Source organism: Oryctolagus cuniculus, chromosome 3 (genome assembly GCF_051225735.1).
Source record: "Oryctolagus cuniculus isolate XC-2025 breed Fujian yellow rabbit chromosome 3, ASM5122573v1, whole genome shotgun sequence".
NCBI lineage: Eukaryota > Metazoa > Chordata > Mammalia > Lagomorpha > Leporidae > Oryctolagus > Oryctolagus cuniculus.
Window position 1 is genome coordinate 128,172,330 of NC_142869.1, and position 18,560 is coordinate 128,190,889.

At 47.4% G+C, this 18,560-nt stretch overlaps 1 pseudogene across 1 annotated transcript; it reads left to right on the forward strand.

Annotated features, from left to right (window-relative positions):
• Positions 1–6,032: 6,032 nt before the first annotated feature.
• On the forward strand, positions 6,033–10,057 carry LOC149127504 (cyclin-C pseudogene; annotated as a pseudogene). Its single transcript, XR_016231679.1, has one exon. The product of XR_016231679.1 is annotated as a cyclin-C pseudogene (transcript).
• Positions 10,058–18,560: the final 8,503 nt, after the last annotated feature.

Sequence of the window (18,560 nt, forward strand, 5' to 3'; positions counted from 1 at the left end):
AGATGGCCACAATGGCTGGAGTGCACTGATTCAAAGCCAGAAGCCAGGAGCTTCTTCTGGGTCTCCCATGCAGGTGCAGGGACCCAAGGACTTGGGCCATCTTCTATTGCTTTCCCAGGCCATAGTGGAGAGCTAGAACAGAAGAGGAGCAGCCAGGTCTCGAACCAGCACCCATATGGGATGCTGGCACTTCAGGCCAGGGCATTAATCCACTGCGTCACAGCGCCAGCCCCTATCCCTTAGATTTCAAACTATGTTTAATAATCTCTTAATTCCACAGTGACACCGTTACCACAAGACTCAGCTGAATTTGTTCCTTAAATTTCTGTGAGTGCATATTTTTCTATCCTTATAGGAAAGATGAAAACATGAAGCAAAAGTCAATGACAGGGTCCAGCATTGTGGCACGGGGGGTAAGCCACTGCCTGCAGTGGTGGCATCCCATATCAGAGACCTGGTTCAAGTCCTGGCTGCTCTGCTACCAATCCCGCTCCCTGCTAACATGCCTGAAAAAGCAGCAGAAGATGGCCCAAGTGCTTGGGTCCTTACCACCCACCTGGGAGACCTGGCTTTGGCCTGGCCCATTTAGGGAGTAAACCAGTAGATGGAAGATCTCTCTCTCCATTTCAAATAGATTGATAGATAAGTCCTTTTTAAAAAAAAGTCAAGTATTAAGACCCCCCTCTCAGAATGTCTCATGACGTTGACATGCAAAAAAAGGAAAATTGCATTAGACCTGAGGAAAAGAGATCACACAGGACTGCTGAACACAGACATCAACTATGGGAAATGGCAGGGGGATCTAAGCCACCGGGACCCCAAACAAAGTCCTCCCTTCAAAAGCACCCCTGTCCTGGCCCGAGTGTGCAAAATCTTACCTCGCAAAAGAGGGAAATTTTAAAGGTATTATAAACCTGTGTTCTTCTATCCAAAATTCTAAGTACTGAATTATTCACATTGCCAACCAAAGCCTCCCCCAAAATTCCCATTTCCTCACGTAAATCACCAGCCTCCTGCTCCTCTGTGCCACAGCTTGAGATGTTTCTTCCTTCGGCTTTAGCTCCACATAAAACGTCAGCAAAGCACTTCATAAACTTGATTTGCACACTGGACGTGTCTCACACCCATGACCCCGGCCGCCGCCCAGCTGCTCTGGAAACTTCTCCAGAACAATCCCCGGCAGAGCTCATTAGCACAGTATTCCACCAAGAGGGCGAAGGAGTGAGTTCTGAACAACTGCACGCTGTGAAATGGGAACTGTGGGAAGCGTGCACAATCTGAACGCACAGCAGGACCCTGATGCTCATTTTCCATCCTTCTACCTAAGGGCCGGTAAAGACCCTAAACTGGCTGTTCTTTTTCAATATAACTCTGTTCTTTTTCAATATAAATATTTATTGATTTGAAAAGCAAAGTTACAGAGACAGAGAGGGAGAAACAGAGAGCAGAGATCTTCCACCTGCTGGTTCACTCCCCAAATAGCTGCAACAGCTGGGGCAGGAGCCTAGAACTCCATCCAGGTCTCCCACATGGGTGCAGGGACCCAAGTACTTGTGCCATTTGCCTCTGCCTTCCCAGGTGTATTAGCAGGGAGCTGGATTGGAAGTGGAGCAGCTGGGACTCGACTAAGGCTCAAACGGGACGCTGACATCACAGGCTGTGGCTTAAACCACTATGCCACAGCTCCACTGTGCCCCCTCCCTCCCTGTTCTGTTCTGGTTCCACATTTTCCTTTGGCATCAGGGTCTACACTGTTACCAGCCAGAAACCTGTAGAAACCCCCTGCCAACGATGCCATACAGAAACGCCCTTCCACACCAGGTATTTATCCCCGTGACCCCCACCCTGCCCCAGGGCCTCACAGTCACCGTGCGGTCTGCACACACTTCACATACTCCGTGGACGTGAGGGAGAGTTGCAAGTTTTGCTTTCCTCACTAGTCAAAGGCAGCTTTCACAACAGGGCCCAGGACACAGATGCTGTCCCTCTTGCTGGGTGTGGGGTCCACCATCACCATCCCAAAACCAGCATGGTGTGTCTGGGTAATAGCCCTGACCTCTTCCTCAATGGGGCTGCTCAGGACTTCACAGAACACAGAAACAGCTGCTGTCAAATGGGCAACCCAGGCCCTGAAAGTCCCAATCCGGAGCTGTCTTGGAGCTGGCAGAGACTTGATCCATCCCCTTCAGTGTAGAAATAAGGCAACTCAGAGCCAAAGGAGAGCAGATGGAGAATGGAACCCGAGTCTCCTAACTCCTTCATGTCTGGGATAGGGCCCGTGAGGGATTCCAGACTAGCCACAGGGACTTGGAGGCCAGGGGAGAACTCCTGTGATTTGATTCCATGGTTCCACTCCTCCTGGGCCTACCCACTAAGCCTCCCTGTGTACTCTGTCCCTGGGCATAGCTCACGGGGCCTGGGGGAAGCATCCACAGGCAGAGCCGGCTTCACAGGAGGTGACCTGGGCAGTGGCACGGGGCCTGGAACTTAGGATGTCTGTACCTGCTTTATGTTCACTGCCACAGTCTTCACTGATGTAGTTGTTTATGAACCGGGGGCGGAGAGGGAGGGTCTCACCCTTTCATTTTACATGGGACCCTGAACATGACATAGCCAGGCTGGGCCACAGCACCTGCCACATGAATAGTCGCCTTTGCCAAGAAAGCAAGAAGCACAAGTTTACAAATGGCCCCGGCATCAGTGCAACAGTGCCTGCTGCTGCAATTCTCTTGCAAAGTGTGTCAGGAGAGCGAGAGCCCAACGGGAGTTCGAAGGTGTGCCCCTTCCCTTCCCGGTGCTGTGGGAACAACCCTTGCCCCCGCCTGTGAAGATCCAGCAAGTGCCACTTTGGGCTAATGAACCTCCCTGATCCCTGACCTTCCTTGTTTCCAATTATAGAGGCAACAAAGGCTCATTAGAGAAAAACTGCCGCGCACAAATGGAAGGGAGAATGGGTCACCCGCGACCTCACTGAGTGGCATCGTTGTTCACACTCCAGCTGTTCACCCAGCCTGCTTTGTGTTCTAAGCGTCCCTCTCCTACACAGGTAAGCAAAGACCACCTACACAAAGAGAGCTTCTGGGGCTAGGGGTCTGGAAAGGGGCGGAGGAATCACTGCTGACTTCAGAGATGGTAAAAGAATCGTAGGTACTGCCTGTCCAGCAGGGGCTGGCTCTCTCTGGACAGAGGTGGGGCTGGAAGACTCCAGCCAGGCAACCTGGCCCTGGCAGGTAACAAGGACCCTCCTCACTCCAACAGCACCTGTTCTGCCAGTTCCTACTAAAACCAAGGCAGCCAGGTGGTAGAAAACAGAGAAGTCTACAGCTTTGGGGGCCAGATTGCCCAGGGCCTAAATACAGGTGGGCCAGCAAGTTGTTTCTGCAAACCACAACCTCTAGGGGCAGCAGAATTCCATCCTCTTAAGAGTCCTGGTTGAGTTCAAGAATTAAGTTGACCTAAGATGGATTTGCAGGAGAAAGAAAAGCCTACGAGTTTATTGCACTCAAGTTTCGCAGAAAGCACAGAAGCCCTGAGTTAAAGAAGCAGTTAAGAGTCAGGAACTGGGGCCCGCACTATGGCACAGTAGGCTAAGCCTCTGCTAGTGGCACCAGCATCTCACATGGGCACCAGTTTGTGTCATGACGGCTCCTCTTCCAATCTAGCTCTCTGCTGATGATCTGGGAAAGCAGTAGAAGACAGCCCAAGTGCTTGGGCCCCTGCAGCTGGGTGGGATACCTGAAAGAAGCTCCTGGCTCCTCGCTTCAGATCAGCCCAGCTCTAGCCGTTGCAGCCATCTGGGGTATGAACCAGCAGATGGAAGACCTCTCTGTCACACACTCTCTCTGTAACTCTGCCTCTCAAATAAATAAATAAAATCTTAAAAAGAGAGAGAGAGAGAGTCAGGAACTTGTACACTGACTTGGACAAAGAATAGTACATTGTAAAAAAGCAGTCGAGGGGCCGGCACTGTGGCACAGCAGGTAAAGTCGCCGCCTGCAGTGCTGGCATCCCGTATGGGCACCGGTTCTAGTCCCAGCTGCTCCACTTCTGATCCAGCTCTCTGCTATAGCCTGGGAAAGCAGTAGGAGATGGCCCGAGTTCTTGGGCCTCTGCACCCAGATGGAAGACCTGGAAAAAGCTCCTGGCTCCTAGATTTGGATCAGCACAGCTCCAGCTGTTGTGGCCAATTGATGGAGTGAGCCATCAGAAGACCTCTCTCTCTCTCTCTCTTTCTCTCTCTCTCCCTCTCTCTCTGCCTCTCCTTTTCTGTGTAACTCTTTCAAATAAATAAATCTAAAAAAAAAAAAAGAATCCTGTGGGGAGGTTTCAAAGATGAGAATTATTTTAACAACGTCTCAACTTCTCACCCTTGAGAACAGGATGCTGGTTTGTTTTGTTTGTTTGTTTTGGTATAGCCAGAGTGTCTTGCCTGTGGCAGCTGCACTCTGAGCCATGCCCGACAAGGCTCACTGCACACTCTGTGCTCCTTGAGTACACCACAGCTGCAGACAGCACTTCAGCACGACAAGTGGAGGACATTCTAAACAGCAGGGAAAAAGTGGGAAACATGGCACTAAGTAGACCACAAAAGGAGCATTTGTTTACGGTCTGAGAGCTGAAACAAGAGGGCAGAATAGCACTTCGTTCACCTTCTCTGGACATGCATGCCTCGTAGAATTCAAGGGGCCAGCCTTGTGGGGCAACGGGTCAAGCAGTTCCCTGCAAGGCCAGCATCCCATATGAGTTCCAGTTCAAGTCCCAGCTGCTCTACTTCCATCCAGCTCCCTGGTAATGTTCCTAGGAAAGCAACAAAAGATGGCCCAATTGCTTGGGCACCTGCACCCATGTGGGAGACCCAGATGGAGTTCTTTCCTGGATCCAGCTCATGTGGCCATTTGGAGACAGCCGATGAAAGATCTCTCTCTCTCTCTCTCTCTCTCTCTCTCTCTGCCTCTCCTTCTCTCTCTGTGTAACTCTTTCAAATAAATAAATAAATATTTTTTAAAAAAAGAATTGGAGATTCTACCACTCTGAGCGCATTCAGGAATAACACAAAAGCACAAGGATTAATTTGAGGGGGGGTACAAATAAATGTTAGCAAATGGGCAAATTCAAATACATAAACTTCAAATAAGGAGGGTCAACTATTTATGTGGGTAAATAGCCAGATTTGATTGTAGGTGTGTGTGTGTGTTTACAGATCAGAGACATCTTGCCTTAGAGTAGATAAGGTTTTTTTTTTTTTAATGTGTATCAACTAAGTAGGTAGATAGGTAATAGTCAGATAAGGCAGATAGCATAAAAATTTCTATTGGTAAAATCGAGTGCTGGGTATGGAAGTGTTTGTGGTAAAAGCCAACTGTCCTGGAGTTTGACATCTCCCTTAACAAATTCTCTTCCTGGGAGCCGAGCTGATCTGATCGAGGAGCACGGTCCCCGTCCGGCTGGATCTCTGCTCGCTCCATGAGCGGCTCTGCCAGCTGCTGCTTTTTCATCAGGACAAGCTGTGCTCCACGGCACAGAACCTTTGGCAGAGCTCCACTACTATTTGCAATGGATTTTGGATAAACAAGAGCTGTTGAAGGAGTGCCAAAAGGACTTACAGTTTCTCTCAGAAGCGTATTGGAAAGTACAATTTTTTTTAAGATTTGTTTATTTGAAAGTCAAAGAGAGAGAGATCTTCCATCTGCTGGTTCAATCCCCAGATGGCCGCAACTGCAGGGCTGGGCCAGGCTGAAGCCAGGAGCCTAGAGCTCCATCTGGGTCTCCCACAGGGGTGGCAGGGTCAAAGCACTCAGTCCATCTTCCACTGCTTTTAACAGGCCATTAGCAGGGAGCTGGATCAGAAGTGGAGCAGCTGGGACTCGAACTGGCGCCTATATGGGATGCCAGTGTTACAGGCCGTGGCTTTGCCCACTGCCACAGCGCTGGCCCTACAAACATTTTTCACAAATGTTATCCAAGCATTAGGTGAACATCTTAAATTAAGACAAGTTATTCCCACTGGTATGGGCTGTTTCAAGAGATTTTATGCCAGATAGTCTATGAAAAGTACAGATCCTGTACCAAGGGCTCCTACGCATGTGTTTTTGGCATCCGAAGTAGAGGAATTTGGAGTAGTCTCAGACTCGAGATTGATTTCTGCTGCTACTTCTCTCTTACAAACTAGATTTTCATGTGCCTTTCCAAAGGAATTTCCTTCCAAGATGAATACTACATTAGGATGTGGGTTCTGTCTTCTAGAATTAATGGATTGTTCCTTGACAGAGTATCATCCTCATAGACTTTTGCTCCAGTATGTGCAGGACGAGGGCCAAGAAGACATATGGCTTCCCAGTGCGTGGAGGATAGGGAATGACGCCTACAGAACTGGGCTCTGTCCACTGGATCCTCCTTTCCCAACAGCTTCACCTGGCCTCCACGTGGCCTGTGTCATACAGCATAAAGATGCCAGATGGGTGTGCTAAACTTCCTGTGGATATGGAAAAGATTTTGGAAGTTATCAGGTTATTTTAAAATATGAACAGTGGATGAGTTCTGATGAGAGGAAAGAGTTGGTGATGATTCCTAGTAAGATGATGAAACCCAAACCAGCTCCAAACAGTAGAGGAGAGCAAGGTCCCAATGGAAGTCAGAACTCCAGCTACTGCCAATCTTAAAGCATTCCGAGGAATTCCATCGTGAGCCACTTGGAAATAAACCACGAGCAGATTTCAGCAACATCTTCATTGGAACACAAATGAAAACGAATAGCTTATTTCGGTCAAGCATACTGGGAAGTGATCTTACTTTTGCAAAATAAGCTTTTCCTTAACTATGGTGATTCTAGTACATGAGTATTGAAAATCTCCTGGTTATAATACTTGAAATAATTCTAAGAGGACATACAGATACAGACATTTGAAAGCTAATAGCTGTTGTTTAGCATAATGTTTTTAATTTAGATAACAGAAAAATTTTAAATCTAGGAAACATAACACATGAGTGTTCAAAATTATCTTTGTTCATTGATGGGCCAAAAAAGAACATAAAATGTCAATATGTGAGGAATTTTTTTCCCTTCAGAAGTTAAACTTTCAAACTGTACTTAAGGAAACAAATTCTACAAAATCCTGAAAGATTTTGGTAATGATATTTACAATTTCAGGGAAGTTAATCAAGTACCTATTGATTTAAGCATGTATTTTATTCAATAGTTTTGGTATCTTGTCATGAAAGTAGAAAAGTGCAATATAAGAGGTCTTGAAAAAGTTCATGTAAAATGCACATTATAAAAATTGCATAGATTTAAATTTTTTTGCATGAAAACAAACTTTTAATTCAATTTTTCAATGAGCTTTTGAAGTCCCTTCACATGTATAGCATCCTTTGGCAATTTAAAAGTTACACTAATTCAGTAATGATTTGAAATGCTGGGCAAACTTTATTTTCTTTAGTCTTACTTTTTTTTTAAGCTTTTATTTAATGAATGCATTTTTCATAGGTACAACTTTAGGAATACAGTGGTTCTTTCCTCCTTACCCTCCCTCCCAACCCTACTCCCATCACACCTCCTACTCCCTCTCCTATCCTACTCTTCATTATGGTTAATTTTTAGTTTAACTTTATATACAGAGAACTAACTCTATGCTATGTACAGATTTCAACAGTTTGCACACACACACACACAACATATAAAGTACAGTTTGAGAAGTTTTGCAGTTAATTCTCATTGTACAACTCATTAAGGACAGAGCTCCTACATGGGGAGCAAGTGCACAGTGACTCCTGTTGTTGATTTAACAATTGACACTTTGTAATGTCAGTGATCACCCGAGGCTCTTGCCATGAGCTGCCAAGGCTATGGAAGCCTTTTGTAACCATAGACTCCATCAGTATTTGGACACTGCCATAAGAAAAGTGAAAGTTCTCTCCTCGCTTCAGAGAAAAGGACATACTTGTTTGATGGCCCCTTCTTTCCGCTGGGGTCTCACTCATAGAGATCCTTCATGCAGGATATTTTTTGCCACAGAGTCTTGGCTTTCCATTGGACAAACTTTAAAAAAAATCCTACATGAAAATACTTGCCATTCATTGAGCTAACCCAGCATTTTAAAATCTGAATTGGATAAAGTACATTAATAAGGCTTAAAGTCAGCAAAATTTTAATGTTAATTTTTATTCTACTGTGAAAAGTTTATATTTTTATATATATATATATATATATATATATATGTAAAAGATACAACCATGATTCAATTTTGTGTTAGTGTGGATTTATAAACTTACTACAAGTATCCTGACCCAGGAACACAATCAGGTTTCAGATCAGTCTGATACTGGTGTTTCTTAATTCTCATGTGTGTGTAGGAACTTGAGACTAAATGTTAAGTCAGGGGGACTGAGCTGTCTGTAGAACTTTATAAATTCATCATTTTCTTCAGACTTGAAGAAGAGTACTAAGAAAAATTTGGAGTGTTGGGATATTGATGTACAATTTAAGGATTAAAATTTTTATAGATCAGTTGTGAACAATGGATTTATTAAATGTTGGGGCTGGTGCTGTGGCTCAGCAGGTGAAAGCCCGTGCCTGTAGTGCTGGCATTCCATATGGGTGCCTGTTTGAGTTCGAGCTGCTCCACTTCCCATCCAGCTCTCTGCTATGGCCTGGGAAAGCAGTGAAAGATGGCCCAAGTGCTTGGGCCTCTGCACCTACATGGGAGACTCGGAAGAAACTCCTGGCTCCTGGCTTCAGACTGTCCCAGCTCCAGCCATTGGGGCCATTTGGAGAGTAAACCAGCAGATGGAAGATCTCTCTCTGTCTCTACCTCTCTCTGTAACTCTGCCTTTCAAATAAATAAAATAAATCTTTAAAAAATTTAATTAAATGTTGACTCCCTAGTATAAGACTACAAGAATAAAAGTTCTCCAGGAAACAAAACTTTCTTAACTTGCACTTATAGAAAAAAAAATTAAGAAGAATACAATCAAGCTGGTACCAGCATTGACTTCCGTAGGGTAGGATTTTTTTAAGAGACTCACTCTTTCTACCCAATAATACATTTCTGTCAGAAAAATAAGATGCTTTTTGAAGACTTTTTTGAAAGGCATAGTTACGGGGGGGGGGGGGGGATCTTCCGTCACTGGTTCACTCCCCAGGTGGCCGCGATGGCCAGGAGCCAGGAGCTCCATCCAGGTCTCCCTCATGGGTGGCAGGATCCCAAGAACCTGAGCCATCCTCCACTGCTTTCCCAGGCTGTTAGCAGGGAGCTGGCCCGGGAGTGGAGCGGCCAGGACTCGAACCAGCGGCCCAGTGGGATGGTGCCAGTTTTACCTGCCATGCCAGAACGCCGGTCACTATTTTTTTTTTTAATCTTACCATTTCCTGTTGTCTCACATTCTGTTTTCCTGCAAGCAGGGCAGCCCCTGTGTCAGTGTTTCTCTAGATGTACTGGGCACTGCTGTGGAGGCCACGCTGGCTGACCGCGGCGGGGTGGGGAGCAGGAGAGCGGTGTCCGGGGATGGCCACGCGGGCCTCACCGTGCAGGTGCATGCAGGCGCTGGAGGGGCCTCCCTGAGGCCGTGTAGGGAGGGGTGGCCGCCCCAGTCTGGCACAGGGACTGCCCTGGCCTCGGGCCCGGCGCAGCCCCGTCTCAGGGACCTGAGCCGCCCAGCTCCAGGCATGCAGGGCGCCGGCCCTCCGGGGTCACCGAGACAGCTAGGACACGCATGGGCTCGTCCTTGGAGGACCTTCAGCACGGACTTAGGCCCAGGCTTGCCGCAGAAGGAACAGAGAGAGCCGGCCACACTGTGACAGCGGCTGCTGTATGGATGCCAGGACCCGGGGCTTAGGTTAGCCGGGCAATGGGGAGGGGCCAAAGTGTCCCCACCGACAATGCTCCAAGGTTTGCTAAGGGCCACGGAGACAACACAGGACACTGGTCCCCTTTAAGGAGCAGAGGGTGATTCCTCACAACCCTGAAGGCTGGGTGTTCAGAAATCTAGAGACCAGCATCCTCTCTTGGGGAGTAGGGGGTGGGAGGGAGAGGAGGAGGGGAGAGGGAGAGAAGGAGGGGAGGCAGAGAGGGGATGCAAGGGGGAGGAGAAGAGGAGGAGAGGGGAAGAGGAAGAGGGGAGGAGAAGAGGGGAGAAGGGACAGGGAGAGGAGGAGAGAGGGAGAGAAGGGGATAAGAGGGAGAGAGGGAGGGGATGGGAAGTGAGGGAGAGCAAGAGGAGGAGAGGAGGCTGGGGAGAGGAAGAGGAGGAGAGAGGGAGAGGAGGAGAGAGGGAGAGGAGGAGGGAGGGAGAGGAGGAGAGAGGGAGAAGAAGAGGAGGAGAGGGAGAGAAAGAGGAGGAGAGAGGGAGAGGAGGAGGGGACGGGGGAGGAGGAGGGGAGAGGGAGAGGAGAAGGAGAGAGGGGGAGGGGATGAGAAGTGAGGGAGAGCAAGAGGAGAGGAGGCTGGGGAGAGGGAGAGGAGGTGAGAGGAGGAGGGCAAAACTCTACCTTCTTCAGAAACCCACTCTCAGGACAACAGCGTTACCTCATTCTCTAGGACAGAGCCCCCAAGACCTAATCATCTCTTACAGAGTCCACATCTCAGTGTCATTATTCAGCCATTAAAAAGAAATGGGGAGGGGGAGGCAGAGCTGTGGCACAGTAAGTTAAAACCTCTGCCTGTGGTGCCCGCATCCCATATGGACACCGGTTCCAGTCCCGGCTGTTCCTCTTCTGATCCAGCTCTCTGCTATGGCCTGGGAAAGCAGTGGATGATGGCCCAGGCACTTGGGCCCCTGCACGCACGTGGGAGACCTGGAAGAAGCTCCTGGCTCCTGGCTTCAGATCGGCCCAACTCTGGCCATTGTCGCTATCTGGGGAGTGAACCAGCAGATTGAAGACCTTTCTCTCTGTCTCTCGCTCTCAATGTCTGTAACTCTACTTCTCAAATAAATAAATAAAATCTTTTTTTAAATGGAGTATTAAAACATTAAAAAAAAAGAAAAGAAATGGAGCCAGTGTTGTGATCTAGTGGGTAAAACTGCTGCCTGTGATGCCACGTTCCCTATGAGCACTGGTTCCAGTCTCAGCTGCTCCACTTCCTATCCAGCACTCTGCTTATGATCTGGGAAAGCAATGGAAGATGGCCCAGGTGCTTGGGCCCCTGACCCACATGGGAGACCTGGATGAAGTTCCTGGCTTTGGCCTGACCCAGCCCTGGCCATTACAGCCATCTTAGAAGTGAACCAGCAGATGGAAGATTCTCTTTCTCTCTCTCTCTCTCTCTCTCTCTCTCTCTCTCTCTCTCCTGGCCATTACAGCCATCTTAGAAGTGAACCAGCAGATGGAAGATTCTCTCTCTCTCTCTCTCTCTTTCTCCCTCCCTCTCCCCCAACACAGACTTCCAAATAAATAAATAAACCTTAAAAAAAAAATGAAGTATTCACAACCTGGATGAACTTTGAAAACATTAAGAGAAAGGTGCCAGTTACACAGAATCATATTATTCCATTTACATAAATTTCTGGAATGGATAGATATATAATAGATAGATAATACATGGTAAGATAGAGAGATGGGGGCCAGCGCTGTGGCATAGCAAGTAAAGGCGCCACCTGCAGTGCCACCATCCAATATGGGCACCAGTTCAAGTCCCGGCTGCTCCACTTCCAATCCAGCTCTCTGCTATGGCCTGGGAAAGCAGTACAAGATGGCCCAAGTGCTTGGGCCCCTGCACCTGTGTGGGAGACCCAGAGGAAGTTCCTGGCTTTGGATCAGCGCAGCTCTGGCAGTTGTGGCCATCTGAGGAGTGAACCAGCGGATGGAAGACCTCTCTCTCTCTGCCTTTCCTTCTCTCTCTGTGTAACTCTGACTTTCAAATAAATAAATCTTTAAAAAAAAATAGAGATGACAGATACGGAGATGGATGGGTGGATAGATAGATACAACAAGCAAGTTCAAGAATGGAGGGATCAGGGAATGGGGGTTTGAGAGGTAATAGGTAAGAGGTGTGGAGTTTCTTTTTGAGATTATGCAAATATTCTAAAACTGATTATGGTGATCACTGCAAAACTCTGAATACACTTTTTTAAGCACCAAACTGTACACTTTAAATGAGTGAATTGTAGGGTATGGAAATTATACCTCAATAAAGCTATTACTAAAATTTAAAAAAAAAAAAACATGAAAAGCTATATCAAAAACAATCAAAAAATGATCTATAAACAAAAGTGGTTTCCAAAATTTCTCTGTTCACAGTCTTTGGTGTCTCAGTAATCTTTTCACAATACTCCTAGACCAAGAGAAATACCTAATTCTTCTACTTATTAACTTGGTAGATCCTAACAACTTAGTTCTCACTATATCCAACAGACGTCACTGCATTTCCATCAAAACTATAAAATCCTCCAAGTTCACTGTGGTGCCCTGGGCACCTTGGCACACAGTTTGAGAACCATGACTGTAGTGTCCTAGAGAAAACGGGATGGAAGGGACAGGGACAAAATGTAGGCTTCTCTGAATGCACCTTGTATAAAATTAAATTAGCAACAAACACAGACATCCCTAAAATCAGAATCAGCCTAAAATCAACAAGCTTTACAGTTGTGCCAAGTTCATGGATAACAACAGAGAAACAATATCCCAAGTGACTGTGAAACACAGCCTTTTAATTACACACCTCTAGACAAACACATACTGGGGACAAGAAGAGAACTGTAAAGAAACTTTTAGCCATATTCAGTAGACTTAATGTTAAAAACATCACTGGATGTCACTAACTTTGTTTTATGATTTATTTGTTTATTTTAAAGGCAGAGTAAGAGAGAGAGAGATGATGCAGAGGGAGGTCTTCTACCCGCTGGTTCTCTCCCCAAATGGCCACAATGGCCAGGGCTGGGCCAGACTGAAGCTGGGAGCCAGGAGCTTCATCCAGGTCTCCCATGTGGGTGGAGTAGCCCAAGAACTTGGGCCATCTTCTGCTGCTTTCCCAGGCCATTAGCAGGGAGCTGGATTAGAAGTGGAGAAGCAGGGTCTCAAACCGGCACCCATATGGGAGGCCAGAGCTGCAGGTGGTGATTTAACCCACTACGACATAGCACCAGCTCCTGGCATCAGTAACTTGAAGTCATTAGAGGGTAAGAGATAATGACATAGATGCAGACAGTAGGATGAGACACAGAACAAATTATGGTGATTCCATCAGGCACAAAAATGTTTAGGGTGAGAGAAAAGAGAAATATGAAATTCAGAAAGTTAGAATCTCATAATCTGTAACAAGAATTGGAAATGTCAAGACAAATTCATGTGCACAGTGGGGTTAATCTTCCACCTGTGGGCACAGTTCAAGGCCCATCTGCTCCTCTTCTGATCCAGCTCTCTGCTGTGGCCTGGGAAAGCAGTGGAAGATGGCCCAAGTGCTTAGGCCCCTGCACCTGCGTAGGAGACCCAGAGGAAACTCCCGGCTCCTGGTTTCAGATCGGCTCAGCTCCTGCCGTTGTGGGGAGTGAACCAGCAGATGGAAGACCTTTCTCTTGGTCTCTCCCTCTCTCTGTAACTCTCTCTCTCAAATACATAATAAAATCTTTTTTTTTTAAAGTAGATAGGTCTTAGCAGTGTCCTCTGAGACCCAGCAGCAGCTGGCAACCCCCTTGAAGGAACTTCCCCCTTGAAGGAACCAAGAGACTTTGGAGACATGGTTCCTCCAGGCCTGCAGCAGAAAGTGAACGATGAGCTGAAATATCTTCTTCCTGCAAGTAAGGAAGCTTGTTTTTCAAAGATGGATTGGCTGATTGATTGATTGGTTTGAAAGGGAGACACACAGAAAGAGAGATCTTCCTTCTGCTGGCTCACACCTCAAATGCCAAGGCCAGGAGCCAAAAGCTCCTTGTAGGTCTCCCACATGGGTGGCAAGGGCCAGGTATTTGAGCCATCATCTGGTGCTTCCCAGGCACATTAGCAGGGAGCAAGATGGGAAACAGAGTAGCCAGGACTCAAAACAGCACTCCAACATGGGATGTGGGCATCCTGAGCAGCAGCTTAACCCGATGCATCACAACACCCGCCCCTAGGAAAGTTATCCAACACTCTTGGGTCATGTCAAAACGACACAGTATAATAAAAATATAACCTACACAATGCTGGCTAGTGTTTTGGGGGAAACCACAATGCTAGTGCACTACCTCTTAGCTAGAGAGCAGCACTCTTATTGCCAGGGCACAGTTCCTAGAACCTGAAGAAAGAAGTGTGTGGAGAAAATCTCCAACCTGGGTGGAGAGACACCGACATATCAGTGTCACCGGCCGCCTCCTCCCTTCTCTCAGCAGTGCTCCTAATTGGGAGATGCAGTAGGAAGCAGGAAGCCAGCGGAGCCTGCAGTGACTGGACCTGCAGGCTGCGTCAGCCAGCCTCTGCCTCGGAGCAGCAGTTCACTGCCCAAACGCTGAGACTCAACAGAAGTCTCTTCCTGGAGTTTGCCTTGCAGTCTTTGGGTGCATTAGTCAGCTTCCATTACTACAGCAAAATACCTAAGACAAGCTACTTGGGAAGGAACAGAGGTTTATTTAGCTCACAGTGTTGCAGGCTACAGGTCCAAATGATGTGAGGCAGGCTTTGGCATAAAACCCCAAGGCAGGGGGCCCGCACTGTGGCCTAGTGGGCTAAGCCTCCACATGTGGTGCCAGCATCCCATATGGGTGCTGGTTCGAGTCCCAGCTGCTCCACTTCCAATCCAGCTCTCTGCTATGGCCTGTGAGAGCAATGGAAGATGGCCCAAGTGCTTGGGCCCCTGCACCCACGTGGGAGACCCAGAGGAAGCTCCTGGCTCCTGGCTTCAGATCGGCCCTCCAGCTCCAGCTGTTGCAGTCATCTGGGGAGTGAACCAGCGGATGGAAGACTTTTCTCTGTGTCTCTTCCTCTCTCTCTAGCTCTGCCTCTTGAGTAAATAAATAAATCTTTAAAGACAAAAACAAAACGCAACATGAATGGCAGACCACATGTAGAGGAAGGATTCCATGGCAAATCAGGAAGCAGAGAGTGGTTGGGCCCAAACTCAGGCTTTTGTAACAACCCTCTCCTGAGAGATACCACACAAGGATGCACCTCCAGTAACCTAAGGGCCTCACACCAGGCCCACTTCACAAAGATGCCACCACATCCCAACATCATCACCCTGGGGACCGAGGCCTTTGGAAGCCATTCAGCATGAAAGCCACAGCAATTGCTTTAAACACGGGGCTTGGGGAAATACTTCTCTGGCCAGTTTTTCTCCCACTAGAGAAAGAGGCTAGAAGCAGAGATGGAGATGACTCAAGGAGTTAGAAGCTGATGAGTCACTGTCCCTCCCCAAGGTGATCTCCAAGGTGGGCGGATAGCAGCGCCCCAGCACAAACAGAGACCTGCCAGAGGAGAGAAGACTTTCACCTCCTTCTCATCAGGACTCCCAGGAGGCAGCAGCCTTGAGGTGCCTCCCTCTACCCTTATGATCTGGGGACAAGTCCACAGAATCACAGCTGAGGTGCTGGGCAGCCCCAACAGGCTCCCTTGGGCCACCCCAACCCTTGGCCATCTAGGCTGTAACCTGAATTTCCCTAAGTGCCCCAGGAGGGGCAGTAAAAGTCAGCCAGGAGAGAGAGAGCTGATAAGGGGGAGTCACAGCAAAGACAAGTATGGGCCATGTAGCTGGAGCCCAAGGACAGCAGAGACCCCAATCAATGGGACTGGGTGAGAGGGAAAAGAAAACCTGAATGGAATTCTCATTCAGAATCAGAGAGAATACCCTGAAGTGACTGAGGAATCAGAGGATAGAGGTCCAAGATAAAAATCAGGTTCATTGACAGAAAACTTGAATGACATATTTACACACCTAGGCCCATGGCCCAAGTCCTTGGGTCCCTGCACCTGTGTGGGAAGACCTGGAGGAAGTTCCTGGCTCCTGACCAGCGCAGCTCTGGCCATCGCAGCCAACTGGGGAGTGAACCAGCAGATGGAAGACCTCCCTCTCTCTGCTTCTCCTTCTCTCTGTGTAACTCTAACTTTCAAATAAATAAATAAAACTTTGAAAAAAAAAAAAAAACCTGCAATCTGTATGCTTTTGTACTTCTGCAAGCTTCTCTACATCTCTAATTAATTGCTTTTCCAATTTTAAATGCCCAACCTGCAGCATACATGCAGGCAAGCCATCCCAATGTGTCAAAAACTGATAATCTTTGAACTGCAGTTCCCCAATTAACAGGAGCAAAGACAGCTCCAGGCCATGTGGTCCAACAGAGCTGCATGTTGAGCCTTGCCTGGATTCCTCTCCCTAACACAGACAAGTGACGCCATTCCCAATGCCTCCAATGCAATGCCATGGACAACCCTAGACAGCGAAATGGCCACATCTCCTAATCTGAATCTGCTGCCTCTTCGCCAAGAGGACAGGACACAGAGGGGCCTTCAGTTCTCCCAGGGAGTCCTCTGCAGCCCCTTCTTACCCTTCTTCCTACCCAGGCAGCGGCCTACTGCAATTGCAGTATTACCTAAGCGGCTGTGGTCTTCTGTGGTTGGCTTTGTGGTGTCATACGTCAGGGCTTCATCTCCTGGCTTGTGCAGCAATATTCCATTGCATGGTTATACCACATCTGTTATCCATTCACCAGCTGTTGAGCATTCAGATTGTTGCTACTCCAGGTATAGCGCATGACGCTGCTATGAACATTTTATTTTGTGTGAATGTAAGGTTTTCAATTCTCTGGAGTATATCCCTAGAATGGAATAGCTGTCACACAGTGACACTTTTGAGAACTTGCCAAACTGACTTCCCTAGAAGCATAAGATGGATCTTGAACGCCTGATACTGAGACATGGAGGTGGTAATAAGAATTCAAGGCTGGGGAACAGGCCAACAAGCATGCGAGGGGATGACAGGGAAGAGAGAACAGGCTGAGGAATATGTCCCCTTCCTCCATTGGCCTGGGCCTCCACCCCAAGAAGTCACACAGAATGAATGAGTCATAGTACAGCTCAAAAATTCAGATGAAATAACAGATTTTTTAAAAAAGATTTGTTTATTGAAAGGCAGAGTTACAGAGACAGACAAAAACAGAGACAGAGGGAGAGACAGAGAGATAATCTTCCACTCACTCTTTCACTCTCCAAATGGCCACAACAGTCAGGGCTGGGCCAGGCTGAAGGCAGGAGCCTGGAACTCCATCTGGGTCTCCCACATGGGAGGCACGGATTCATGTACTTGAGCCATCAGCTGCTAGCTCCCAGGGTGAGCATTAGCAGGAAGCTGAAATCAAAAGTGGAGCCAGGACTCGAACCCAGGTACTCCAATATGGGATGTGGGTGTCCTGAGCACTGTCTTAATTGCTGTGTCAAATGCCTGACTCCAAAGAAAAACAATTTTTTTAAATCAGTAATACATTTAGGATAAATCACAATGCAAATATAAATGCATCTTTATGATTCGTCATTCCCAAATTTTGATTCCATTATTATTTTAATTATAGTAATGCCAATCAAAAAGAGAAAAGCATAAAACCTATCATAAAGCAATGGTATGCACATTTAAAACTGCTCCAAAAAGTGTTTCCACAATCCCTACCCATACCAGGCAATATCAACTGTTCCTTTCCCCCTTTCCAGCATGTATTCAAAAATAAGGATTAAAGCCAAAGCTCTCCTTTTTTAGCCATCTCACAAAATGCTTGTGCCAACCATGCTTCCTTGTTGCTCCTCCATGAAGGTACTTGGGGAAATACATTTCTAGGCTGTTTTTAGTGTAAGAAAGGTCAGAGCTGCTTGATGGCAAGTATCTGTTTGGTCAGTTCTGTTAACCAATATAGTTGTGCCCTTGGAGGGCTGGACTGTACACCAAGCATGGGAGGGCGCCCTGACCACACAAAATTCCGAGCAAGACTCCTGTGGTTTCCTCGCTACCGCCCATATCAGTCTCAGGAAGATGATGACCAAACCTTCCCACACCCAGTTTAAGGCACAGAACCTGAGTCCACTCCTGCTGATCCTTTGTTCAATCTCTTAGTGATTTGAAAGTTAACTTCTAGGTACAAAGAAATAAAGCCAAAAGGCTTACTAAGTTTTAACACTGATCCACTTTGAGTCTTTGTCTTGGTTACACGGGTTCTGGGTCTAACAGCTTATCAAAGTACTGCGCTGCATAACCAACCCTTAATGATCACAGCAATCTTGCAATCTTTAGGAAAGCAAAAACCTACAGCCCGCTCTTTGTGCTTCCCAACAGTAAAAAGCACGCTGGCCTCACTTTCACTGTCAGGGTGGGTAACGGGTTCACCAGTGGAAGGCCTGACACCAAGGCTATGGCTGAAGGGGGGTCTCTTCCAATGTTTGAACTGGTCTGGCTGGTAAGTGCAGCCAGTACCTCCAGATCTCCACTCTGTCAGACACACACAGCTGTGATGGACAGATGCAGAACTCCAGCCCGGGCAGATGGCTGCAGGTAACGTTTATTCATATTACATGACACATGATCATGGGTGGTGAAAGGGCAGGAGTAAATCAGTTACTCTGTCACTTTCTCTGCCAAGCCTACCTTTTTTTGCTTAGGGATGCCACACGTTTTCAT